Source organism: Dama dama, chromosome 24 (genome assembly GCF_033118175.1).
Source record: "Dama dama isolate Ldn47 chromosome 24, ASM3311817v1, whole genome shotgun sequence".
Taxonomy (NCBI): Eukaryota; Metazoa; Chordata; class Mammalia; order Artiodactyla; family Cervidae; genus Dama; species Dama dama.
Genome location: NC_083704.1, coordinates 29,313,328 through 29,326,030, shown reverse-complemented (window position 1 = coordinate 29,326,030; position 12,703 = coordinate 29,313,328). Strand labels below are relative to the sequence as shown.

The 12,703-nt window shown below is 36.7% G+C and overlaps 1 long non-coding RNA gene and 1 other non-coding gene across 2 annotated transcripts in view; one reads left to right on the top strand and one right to left on the bottom strand.

Annotated features, from left to right (window-relative positions):
- The window catches only part of LOC133046130 (uncharacterized), a 233,292-nt gene that overhangs the window by 133,458 nt on the left and 87,131 nt on the right, over positions 1 to 12,703 (top strand). The window contains exon 2 of the long non-coding RNA XR_009690421.1: positions 5,873 to 5,913. This is a non-coding gene — a long non-coding RNA (uncharacterized LOC133046130). The remainder of the gene's footprint in view (positions 1 to 5,872; positions 5,914 to 12,703) is intronic.
- On the bottom strand, positions 10,784 to 10,926 carry LOC133046325 (small nucleolar RNA SNORA67). The gene has a single exon (XR_009690463.1). It is a non-coding gene; the product is annotated as a small nucleolar RNA SNORA67 (small nucleolar RNA).

Below are 12,703 nucleotides of genomic sequence, written 5' to 3'. Positions count from 1 at the left end.
ATATGCTGTCTAGGTTTGTCATAGCTTTTCTTCCAAGGAACAAGCATCTTTTAATTTCATGGCTGCAGTGGTCATCTGCAGTGATTTTGGAACCCAAGAAAATAAAGTCTCTCAGTTTCCATTCTCCCCCATCTGTTTTCCATGAAGTGATGGGATGGGATGGGATGCCATAATCTTCATTTTTTGAAAGTTGAGTTTTAAGCCAGCTTTTCCACTCTCCTCTTTCACTTCCCTCAAGAGGTTCTTTAGTTCCTCTTCGCTTTCTGCCATTAGGGTGGTGCCATCTGCATATCTGAGGTTATTGCTATTTCTCCCTGCAATCTTGATTCCAGCTTGAGCTTTATTCAGTCAGGCATTTCACATGATATACTCTTCATAGAAGTTAAATAAGCCAGGTGACAATATACAGCCTTGATGTACTCCTTTCCAATTTTGAACCAGTTTGTTGTTCCATGTCCAGTTCTAACTGTTGCTTCTTGACCTGCATACAGGTTTCTCAGGAGACAGGTAAGGTAGTCTGGTATTGCCATCTCTTTAAGAATTTTCCAGTTTGTTGTGCTCTACACAAAGGCTGTAGTGTAGTCAATGAAGCAAAAGTAGGTGTTTTACCAGAAAGAATGTAAATTCCATGTTCTAGGTACAGGTATGTGTAGTACACACATATGCTTATTTTTACTATAATGAATATGAGGCTATGCTCTACTTCTCTGAAATTCTGTAGTATTAAAAAAAAAGATTTGTACCACCATCTAATAATAATTACATGCTAAATTTTATCAGTGCTTACCACCAACACCAGGGCTTTCCAGGTGGCTCAGTGGTAAAGAATTTGCTTGCCAATGCAGGAGCCACAGGAGACGTGGGTTTTATCCCTAGGTGGAAAGATGCCCTGGAGGAGGAAATGGCAGCCCACTCCAGGGTTCTTGTCTGGGAAATCCCATGGACAGAGGAGCCTGGCAGGCTGCAATTCATGCTCAAAGAGTCAGACACGACTGAGTGACTACACGCATCTGCAAACTACTAACACCAATAAAAGGCCAATTTTGTTCTTTACAACAACCCTATTAGGTAGCTATTACAACCAGTGAAGAAGTGCTTCAATGACTGTGTTTTTCTAGACTTTTGTATTTCTAGAGGAGGCATTCCTGAGTCCCCCCAAAGAAGTCTTTTTGCTTTGAATAGATACTGGTAAATAATCCTCCACAGAATTTGTATCAATGAATACACCCACTGAAAATGTTGTGAATAACTGTTACAGCACACTTATCAACATAGTGTAAATCTTTTGATCTTTGCTAATTCAGTAGATGTAAAACATAAAGTGTGAAAGTATTTGTTATAGTTGAGACCACACCCTTGACACCGTTTGCATATCATCCTCCCATCCATATTTCAAAACAGCTCTGCCAAGTTATTGAAAAGTGAAAGTGAAAGGGTTGCCATTTCCTTCTCCAATCATCCTCCCATCCATATCTCAAAACAGCCCTGCCAAGGGATTAACAGGACTTAAATGAGACAACTTTGGGTGTAGAAAGTCATAAAAAAAAATCGAATTGAGGAAGAGATTCAGGAGCTTTTTGACCTTGGCAAATAGATTCTGCTTTTATGAAGTGCCCTAATCAGTTTCCTGAGGATGTTTGAGCCTTTCAAATATAAATCTGTTTGCATACTAAAAAATTGGTTAATGGGGTACCAGTTAGGAGCATTTAAACCATCGAAGCATGGCTGGTAACTCTGGCTACTATCATTATATTTTTAAACTAAATGGGGGTCAGATTGAACTGTTTGGAGATATGACAGTTATTAAACATATACCCACAGAAACCCCAAAGGAATGCTAAGAATTGATGGGCTTTTTATTTTTACATACCAGATTCTTAACTGATCCAGGACTGAAATGCACTATAGACTCTTCACTCAATAAAATCATAAGAATATCGAGTGTTTCCTTGTCAGTAGACAGCATTCTCCACTAGAAACATACTTCATAACTTCACCTTGTGGCCTCTACATAACCTTTTAAGTGGTCGATTAAAAAGCTTTTGCCTCCTTTTTTTCTTCCCTTTCAGTCTTGTGATATATTCTGCATTCTCCTTCATGACTATATGTACTACCATATAGACAGCCTTTCTGAACGAAGCAGATACAATTCAGTATGTAGTACTTGACTTTGAATAATTCCTCTTTAGCATTATCTGTGCTGATTGAGGACAAGTGTGGATGGTGTGGGAAATGAAATATGTTGAGAATCTTCAGACTATTTTCTGGGTGTTTGTTTGACTGTTCTCTCTAATAAACCTTATGACAAAGCAGCAGTATGATAGAATCATCCTGGATATGATAGTTATTTTCTCTTGCAGAGACGTGATGCTCATCTAGCTCACCCTTCTAATTTTGCATATGAAGAAGCTCATTAGAGAAATGACTTTCAAGATATTTAATGGAAAAGTCCATCCAGACTCCTTGGTTTGAGGCCAGTGAGTTCTCCTTTCTCCAAAGTATTCATGGTCTTTTTTATGAGAAGTGAAAACACAGCAAAAGGTGGAAGAAAAGCAAACAAGAGCAGTTCCTGGAAAATTGACCTGATATAATTAGCATTGGCAGTATTTCCATCCATGCCTGTAATTCCATATGACTTCTTCCTCATTTAGGCATCTAGTAGGTTTTCCTTATTTTCAGATGAGAATTGCCAGGTAGCTTTAGATTCTGAAATGACAACCTACAACAGAATCAATAATATCTATTAAGAGGTCTTTATTGCATCTAGCTGAGACTAACAAACTTCATCAGCTTGTGGAGTTTCTCTGCTTACCTTGTTTATATACAGAACTAGTTATAGAAGTGACTTTTTTCCAGATGCTGGACCAAGAAATCTTTGGCAGGAAATCCTGCTGATAATATCTGATAGGAAAATTCATTAAACGTCCTCTTACAGAGCTAACAATGCTGGGTAAAGCTCCTAGAGTAAGGAAGGCATACAGTTTTCTTTAGCTTGAGGCAAATGCATTGTTGATTGTCTTTGCCATAAAGGAATTATATTTTAATCTTCATCAGTTACTCTAAGTAAAGTTTGATCATTTTATCAGTGTGATCTTCACAAAGACCATACTGCTTTTGTCTTTTTTTTTTCCTCTTCTATTCTCTTGCTTACTTAGCATTCCTCTCTCCACCAAAGAAGCATTCCACTGCATTTCATTATTACCTCCATTACAAGATCCAAGTTTATGCTAAGTGGAAACTAGATACTTGTCTTTCTTGTTGCTTGAAACTTTGATAAAGCTTGTTCACTTGCTTTGAGTAGTATTGCTCTGAATTTATTTTTCAATGGGAAAAGGCCATAGGTATTTGGGGAAATTGAGTTCTCATTTATTTTGGCTAATCTGTGGCCTTGATAAGATCTCTTGTCTTAGCGCTCACTCAGAACTAACAAAAGAACAGAGTGGCGAAGAATACCCAAAAGTCTGTATATTTCAGAAACAAAATGATTTCTTTTCCCCTGTCCTATTTCTCTTTTGAATAGAGCTTGAATCGAATGATTATTTTGAATTGCATGTGATTTAATGATGTGCTAACATTATCCATTTATACGTTTATCCAGGTGTGAAGAGATGTATATAGCAGGATAATATGAAAGCTATTTCAATTAAGCAGTTTATTAATATGAAAGCTAACTTTGATGCGGTCCTAGAGAATCCCAGATACCTATTTAGGAAAGGAATATCTTAGGCTGTGTTTCAAAATGCTATAGTAAACATTTTTTAGAAGTTTGTCAAAATTTGTATTTACTTATTTCTGACTGCACGGGGTCTTCATTGCTTTGCATGGACTGTCTCTCATTGCAGCAAGTTGAGGCTACCCTTCATTCTGGTGTGTGGGGATTGTCATTGCAGTGGCTTCTCTCATTGCAGAGCACAGGCTCTAGAGTGTGCAGACTCAGTAGCTGTGGGGCATGGGCTTAATTGCCCTGCGGCATGTGGAATCTTCTCGGACCATGGATTGAGCTTGTGTTCTTATCCATTGCGTCACCAAGGAAACCCAAAATTTGTCAAAATTTTGAAGAAATTAAACTCTCCCATATTGTTTTATTTTTCTAACTTAAAAAAGTCATAGCATTGTTTATCTGTATTTTTGTTGCAGGAAGGGGGACCCCTTCCAGGGCCCGAAACCGGGCTCTTGTCTAACACTCGGAAATGAATTGTCTGAGGAGACGCATGTGCTGACAAAGCAAGAGTTTTTATTGGGAGAGGGCGCCCGGGCAGACAGCAGGAGGGTAAGCGAACCCAGGAGAACAGCTCTGCCACGGGGCTGGCAATCTCAGGTTTTATGGTGATGGAATTAGTTTCCGGATTGTCTTTAGCCAGTCATTCTGACTTCCTGGTGGTGCACGTCTTGTTCAGCCAAGATGGATGCCAGAAAGAAGGATTCTGGGAGGTGGTCAGACATGTGGTGTCTCCTTTTGACCTTTCCCGAACTCTTCTGGTTGGTGGTGGCTTATTAGTTCTGTGTTCCTTGACCAGGACCTCCTGTCCTAAAACAACTCCTGCAAATGGTTACTATGGTGCCTGGCCAGGGTGGGTGGTTACAGTCAGTGTGCTTCCCCTAACATTTTGAATCTTTGTATAATAAATCTTTCCAGTGCAAATTGCAAAGTCCTTTCTCCTGTCTCTATATGATAAGCATGTGATGCATCAATGGTGATTATGCTGACTGGAGAACTAGTTTTTAGTAAAATGTTCTCATGTGATTTTAAATTGTAATGATTGAGAAGTAACAGGAGCATCTAATATTGTACATGTTCCTGGGACAATTCAGTCATTAACTGTTGCATACCACCACTCAGCATTTGGGTTTTAAGTGGCCGCGGCGGAGGAGGCATTGCAGCCTGTGCTGCAATATAGACGTTAAGTGCTGTTCCTATTTCATCTACTTTAGCTAAACTGTATACAGTTGTGCCAGTAGATATGCCAGGAAACCAATCTAAAAATTTGTGCTATCAACAGTAAAAGTAGGCCATTTCATGGGAAAAGAGGTTGGTACAGGGAGTCATGTACTTGTTTTCAGGCAAGTTGAGTTTGAGATTCCTTTAGGGTATCCAAATAGAGGTTTCACATAATCAGTTTGCTAAGTAGATCTAGAGCTCAGAAAAGGAAGCATGAAGATACAATTTAGAACTGAAAGAAATGTAAGTTTGTTTCAAGTCTAAATTATTATCAGAACCACCTGGAGTTTAAGTTTAGAAAGGTGTAGTGTATGATTTTTGAGGATGAAAAAAGTGGATTTGTAAGTCTTGGACAGCCTTCATACTATTTTAAATTGTTATAATTGTTGCACAGATTGTCCTACTTGAGTTAGGTTTGAATTTTTGTACAATGTATTCTGGTCAAAAAATTTGGCAGTGATTTTTAAAGAAAGGGATAAGGGGATTGTTTTCATGGTAGTTATTATAAGAAATGAATATAGTTGCTCTTAACCATCTTTAGTTTATTCTTTAGTTTCAAATGGTACAGTTTTGACTTTAATATGAAAATCAGATGCTTAACTTTACTTATTTAAACATATTGCAGTATCAGTATCTTTGCAGTATCAGTGTCTTTGTTTTTTTTCAGATATTTAGATATAGATCATCCTGTTGGCCTTTTTTTATGGATTCACTGTGACAGTATCCTTGCTCATCAGGATAACTTACTGTACAGTTTAAGGAGTATCTTGGTAAAATCAAGTTCTCTGTAACTGACTGAGAAAGTTTTTCTACCATAACATGCCACTGAGACTTTCTTCCAGCACCAGTGATACCTCTGGAATGCAACTGATGATTTATTTTTTTTAAGTCTAGATTTATGCTTTATTCTAAAACCCATTTCTTTATTTGTAGGTGATGTGCAATTGAACTTGAGATGAATAACATATTTGGAGGTATGTACCATTTTATTTAAATATATGTTTGCAATATACAAATATATTTTTCTGTAGAGAAATTGTACAATATATTTGATGTTGATCCTAACTAGGATTCCTTTTCCTTATGAGTTATGAAATTAACTTATAATTTATGGAAATAAAATATACACAAAGCAATAGCAATGTATTTGACATTGAACCATAAGATACTTATGGTTATTTTCAATGTAATATTTGGTCCTCAAAATTAATTTGCAAATAGCATTTATTACTAAATCTCATTTATCAGTGCATTTAAAAACTGCACAGTTTTTTAAAGTAGGAAAGTTAACTACTTGACATTGATTATTTGAATAGTTAAATATAGGACACAATGCATTTGTTTGTCTTCCTTCACATATTTATTCAGCTGTAAATCTTTGCTTTTTATGACATTTATTTATTTCCTAAGTTAGATTCTATTACCAAAATGTGCATTTTGGAACACACCTTAGTCCTACAAGCATTATTTTATGTTTTTTTTTGTATTTAGCAATCAGGTGTCTCTGTTATTAATAGCAGATATCAAATCATCATTTTGATTTTTTTTTTTCAACCTAACCGTGTTTATAATTTGAACAAAGTTCTCTGTCTGTCTTTTTTCCTTCTCATTTAGTGCATACATTGAATACTAGAGAATTATCAGTTTGTTTATTTTAGCAATTTTACTTTGGTGGTTCCATGATAATAACGTGATTTGTATTTGGTTACCCAATTGCAGATAATCCTGTGGCATTAGGAAGTTTAATTTATGGGAAAGATCTTAGACTTAAAAAGGATTACTGACCATTTAGGAGTGATTAATTAATCAGTGAAAAATTGAGTCTTAACTGTCCTAATGCCTGCCTAAGCTCCGCACAGATACATGCTCAGGCACACGCACCACCCGTTTTATAGCTGAAACGACCAAATCACAACAAGGAGGATGGTGTCCTAACTTGTCAGGTCATCACAAAGCCAGGAGTTCTTGAAGCAAGCATTTGGAGACTGTTCTTACTCTCAAAGGCTGTGGGATTTTGAACATCTCACTTTACCTCAAGTTTGCTTTCCTCATTTGTATGGTTAGTGGGTCAAATCAAGATTTCTTAGGTTTTTTTCTTTCCTGAAATACCTTCATTTCTTACTTCAAAAAGTTAAAGTTTAGAAGTGAGTATCTTCATGTTGGTAAAACTGCTATGAATTAAGAGATGGCAGAGTAAATTCTTTTATTGGGAAAAGAGTGCAGAAAGGTTCAATTTATTGTCGAGTCACCAATATTCTTGTGTATTTACTGAATTCTGGAGTTTGAGTGGATCTAGAAAGGCAGGCTTCCCTCTGTGCCCTTTTTGTTCTGCCCAACTTGGAGACACAGGACTGAGTCATTTTGAAAAGTCTCTCATTTTCAAAGAATCGCTTATAACCTTGTTAGCTCAAGGTTATCTTTTATCTGATTTCTCTCTTCCTGGATAGGTTGCAGGCTGAAGAGCATTAAAATATGTTTTCTTAGTGGCTTCCTTTGCTAGATTTGAATAATTCACTTGATTTTTTCAATCTATTTAGATGAAAAAGTGTTATTTAGAGATGCTAATTTTAGTTCCTTTTGTTTGAATTAGAGAAAGAAATGCATTGTATATTTAGTCCAAATGGTAAACCCTTATACCCTTATCTGGTCATTTAAAACAATTCTAAATAATGTTCAGGCACCTTTACTGTTGTGAGGTAAGATATTTGCTTGAGATTTGTTTTTCTTTTTTCCTTTCCTTTATTTCTTTTTTTCCCTTTTACTTTTATTTATAAGGTGAATGAATAAGGAAAAAGATCCATTTGAGTATTGGGTTTATTCTGTGTTGACTGCTTCTTTTTGCTCCCATTCATATATTATTTTAAGTTTATTTCAAACATTTCAACAGCAGATAGCAAATGATTGCAGTTTCATACCAGAGGGGGTTTTTTATGAGTCAAGCCAAAGAATCTGCTGGATCTCTTAGACTGTTTTCCTAATTTTAAGATTCTGCTATTCTATGTTTTTAGGTTAAATATAAAAAATTACCATTTTGTAGGTGAAAATGGTAAGATGATGTCAATTTTATATGGATTCAGTCTACATATTAGTTATTCATTGTTGAGGAAAAAAAAGAACTCATCTGTGAATATGGTAATAACAAGCAGCAAAGCTTATTAAAACACTAACTTCATGTAGGAAAACTTAGCATCGTGAGTGCTAGATATTAAAAACTATATTTTAAACATTTGTAAATCAAATGGTAATAAAACCTTCATTGCATGTCTTTCTTTTTGCAGAAAATTTTTTTTCTGTGTTTTATGAGACAAATCACAGGCATTACAGTTTGAAATCAGTTTCATTGTTTTCTTTGCAATTGCTACATAGCTGTTGAGTATTTGCAGTAAGTTTTAACGACTAATGAAGTGCCTGCTTGATTATATGCCATTAGTAAAGATATCTTTTTATGGCAAAGGGTGGTTTTCAGCATGGCTTTGACAAAGGTAATATATAAATGCATTATTTCCCTTCAAAGGAGTGCAAATCATAGAAGCAAATTATAAGGGAAATATTTAAAAATAAGCAATTAAAATAATGGATATTCTTTGTGTGTTACATATTAGAATTATACAAACATATGAATAGAGTAGCTTGATATACTTATTTTCAGAGGCCAACATAATAATAATTAATTAACAAAGTTGTAAATATCCTAAGTATTCTAGTGAATTCCAGTTTTATTATCTACATTTTATCACTAACTGTATTATTGGATAGATAGCTATAATGCTGACATTGAGAATCTTGCATAGTTAACTTTTCAGTTTTTCTAACCATGATTTCATGTTCTTGATGCTCTTGCTATTTGTCACTTGCTGTTTTACCCAGTGTTTGATCCTGGCTCTCTGCCTTTTATACACTTTCCTTTGTCAAGGATGCCCCTTCTTTTCCAGTTCCTTAGCTGTCAAAGTTCTACTTGTCTTTTTATGTCTCGCTGAACTTCTGCCTCTTCCAGGAAGGCATCCAGATGCCCTCTAGTCAGAACTTGCTGCTCAAGGTCGTTGCCGTCAACTTGTCCTTTCACTGTCGCTCATCTAAATCTCGCTGCCTTCTGACCAACACATTCTGTTTGTCTGTTCCCCAACTTAATCGTGTACCTCTCTTCCCTTTCTTCCCTGCTTTGGTACAATTCATGTGTTTCTATGTATCTCAGTTGTGTTTAATAGAATTGTTTTGTAAAATTTAAAATTGTTTATTCGACAAGATAGTAGAGGTTCAGACTTGATTTTTTCCCCATGTGGTATGTTTGGAGTGGGTGGGCCAATTATATTTGCTTCCTACTTTTAAAATGATCTTACTTATCCTTTTGTTTTCTGCTTTATTGGATAAATCACCTCACAATATCCTTTCTTTAACACGAACACAGTTATGTAAGAAATACTAGAGAAAAAAGAATGCATCTGCATCCATGGTCTTAGTTATTAGGCAAGAGGCAGTGAAAAAATGTATATTGGTTCTGGAAGGAACACAGTTATTTTAAAAATTAAATAAGTAATAATTATTTTATCAAAGATCAGAGGGAAATCTTCATTAGAAATCACAAGGCTATACATGGTTTCTTTGACATTCTTGCTCTGTTTCTTAATAATTAATACTAAAAATAGGAGAATTGCCAACTACAATGGTCACTGCATTTCATACGTTTATTATATATATTTATGTACTTCATCTTATTGGATCCTCATGTCACACCATGATATGGGTGGGGCAGAAATTGTATGTTATTCAGATACAGCAAAGGTTGTTATTAAACCTCAATATTTGTTCAAAGCTGATTCTAAAATCTTATTATTTTTTATTAACTATTAGTCTGATATTTAATGTCTGTGCTATCTTTGCATAATTCAAAAACAAAGTAACATTGGTAGTCCAAAATGCAAGGGCATAATTTAGAGCTATATGCTTATAGCTCTGTTTTTTTTATAACAGATATAGTAGCAATTCTGATCAGAATTCATGGGCCAGTGTCCCAAGTTTAACTATTTCACAGTTGTCTCTTCCTCTGGACAAAGGGATTAGAAAAGACGCAGGCCAAACTGTAAAAAGGACCCTCAAAGTATGGATGTGAGGATGAGGAGCTCTCTATCAAGGAAGGTGACTGATGTCCATAAGGTTAGAGTAACCTCAGGTACCCAGACAAGTGGATGAACAGGAAACTGGGAAAGATCTGTAGAGTGGAGGCCTCTAAGTTCTGTCTTCTAAGGTCTTGTGTCCTGCTACTCTTTGTCTAGCTCCTTGCACTGTATCGTTGGGTATTTGGGAGCTACAGAAACCAGTAATTGACCCTTTTGTTTAGGCTAGTCTGCACTGAGTCTTTGTTACTCAATTTATTTATTTATTTATTTTTTGCCTCAAAAAGTGACATTTATTCAAAGAGTCAAAGAAAAAAAAAAAAAGAAAAAAAATGACAAGATGTCCATCCCTTGGCTCCCTTCCCTCCCCCCTCCTGCTGCTCCTCAGCCCCCTCCAAGGTTTTATCCCTGGCTGGTGCTAGGTAGCACAACAGCCCCCCTCAGATGAGGTCAGCAACATTGAGGGGCATTTCCTCAATGGAGGTGTTGTAGAAGGTCTCGATGTCTCGAAGAGTCCTCTTGTCTTCTTCTGTCACCATGTTAATAGCCACACCCTTACGGCCAAAACGTCCACCACGACCGATTCTGTGGATATAGTTTTCCCTATTGGTGGGGAGGTCATAGTTGATGACTAAGGAAACTTGCTGTACATCAATGCCTCTGGCCTATGTAAAGAAAGAAGGCAGTTTCAGTATGCGAATGAGAAAGCACAAGCCTATCCAGGATTAAGCATACATGTAGGCAGCCAAAGGCAGGCAAAGGAAATGAACACCCCCTTTCCTCAGACACCTGAGGCGTGCCAGATTTTATTCCAAGTTGCTACTTTCCTGAGGAGGGGCACTAGTAGGCCCCTTGGAAGAGGGAATCACCTTGGATTGTTACTCAATTTAGAATCCTAACTAATGTGGATGAAATTATTGACACAAGTGAACTCTTCTGTCTGCTCCTCTTTCCATGTGTCTTTTCTTTCTTCTTTCATTTCTTTCTACTTGTCATTTTATCCATTTCCTTGACTTTCTTCCTCCCATCCACTTGTTCATTCATCCATCTATGTATCCATATAATGCTTTTCAACTCTTTAGCATGCATTAAGTGGTACCCTAATTCCTGAGGACAAAATGGTAAGCAACATACAGCCTTTGTTCTCTTCAGTGTCTACTTTTAAGATGGTGGTGTTCTGAAAAGGGAGGCGGAACTCAGGCCAAACATAGCGGGAGAGATCATGAAAAGTATATCCTTAAAGCATATGCCTAACATTTTAGATTGGTGGAAAGATTAAATATATAAAGGGTTAATTGCAACGGGGTCATGGAAAAGGGGAGCTTGTGTACTTAGTCGCTCAGTCACATCCAGCTCTTGTGACCCCATAGACTGTAGCCCGCCAGGCTCCTCTGTCCATGGGATTCTCCAGGCAAGAATACTGGAGTGGGTTGCCATTTCCTTCTCCAGAGGATCTTCCCAGCCGAGGAATTGAACCCATGTCTCCTGCATTGAAGGCAGATTCTTTACCAACTGAACTACAAGGGAAGCTTGGAGGGTTTTTAATCATGGCAGTTTTTCACTGAGTTCCAGGCAGATGACAAATTCAGAATAGGTAACCATGTATCGCTTAAATTTGCAGAGGTAAGGAAATAGTACTTTGAATAGTGGATTGCATCTTCTTTTACTCTATTGTCAATATTAGGTATGAGCAGAGAAGGATTTGGATGTTACCCTTTCTTTTTCAGTAAGCATTAATTGTACAATACATCACAGAATCACTTACTGCCTTGTGCAGGTCGTCTTAATCTCTCAAGGGACCAGCCCCGGAGCTGTCTAAACTTTTCCGAGAAGCACTGAGCATGTGCAGAAATTCAGTCCAAGTCTACTCACACAAATACTCCCAAGTATGGTAGTAATTTGGAGACAAAAGATGGAGAATTTGACCCCCACTTCTCCTGATCTGTAATATTTGCTTTTGGAAAATTCTCAGTGAAATTAGTTTGACAAGCAAGTCATGGTCTAGTTTGCCTAATCACTTCAATCTTCTAAACATCTATATTTTTTCCATGTCTCAGCAAATGGAGTTTCTCTCTTTGGATGTGTTATACACCTCAATCTACTGTCCTGTGATGCATGGTAAACTCATTCTTTGAAGGCTTTCCTCTTTGAAGCTGCCTCTGACTATCCAAGGCAGACATGTCCTTAGTTTGTAAGTGGGTACATCTTTCTCATGTCAGCGACCTCTGTTTTGAGTTATTGTTATTATATTTTTCTCTCCCAAATGAGACAAGGGCTCTGTTAGAGCAGAGACCTATTATATTCATCTTTATGTGACTGATTTCCAGACCCATGAATGGGGTGCATTGAGGGCTTAATGTTTGGTAAACAAAATGGAATGGAGGAGACACAGTGTATAGTTCAATATGGACAAGTAAAAGGTAATGCTTTTCTCAAAAATAAGATCAAAATAAAGATTCAAAAATTTGTAGATATATTATTCTTAAAACTTAGAATTTCCATGTGAAAAGTACATTGTTAAAATTCTTATTTTATGAATTAATCATGTTACAGATGTCCCTTATCTATGTTCAAAAAGACTATGCAATCAAAAAGACTAATATATGCTGGTTCAGTTCAGTTCAGGTCAGGTCAGTCACTCAGTCGTGTCCGA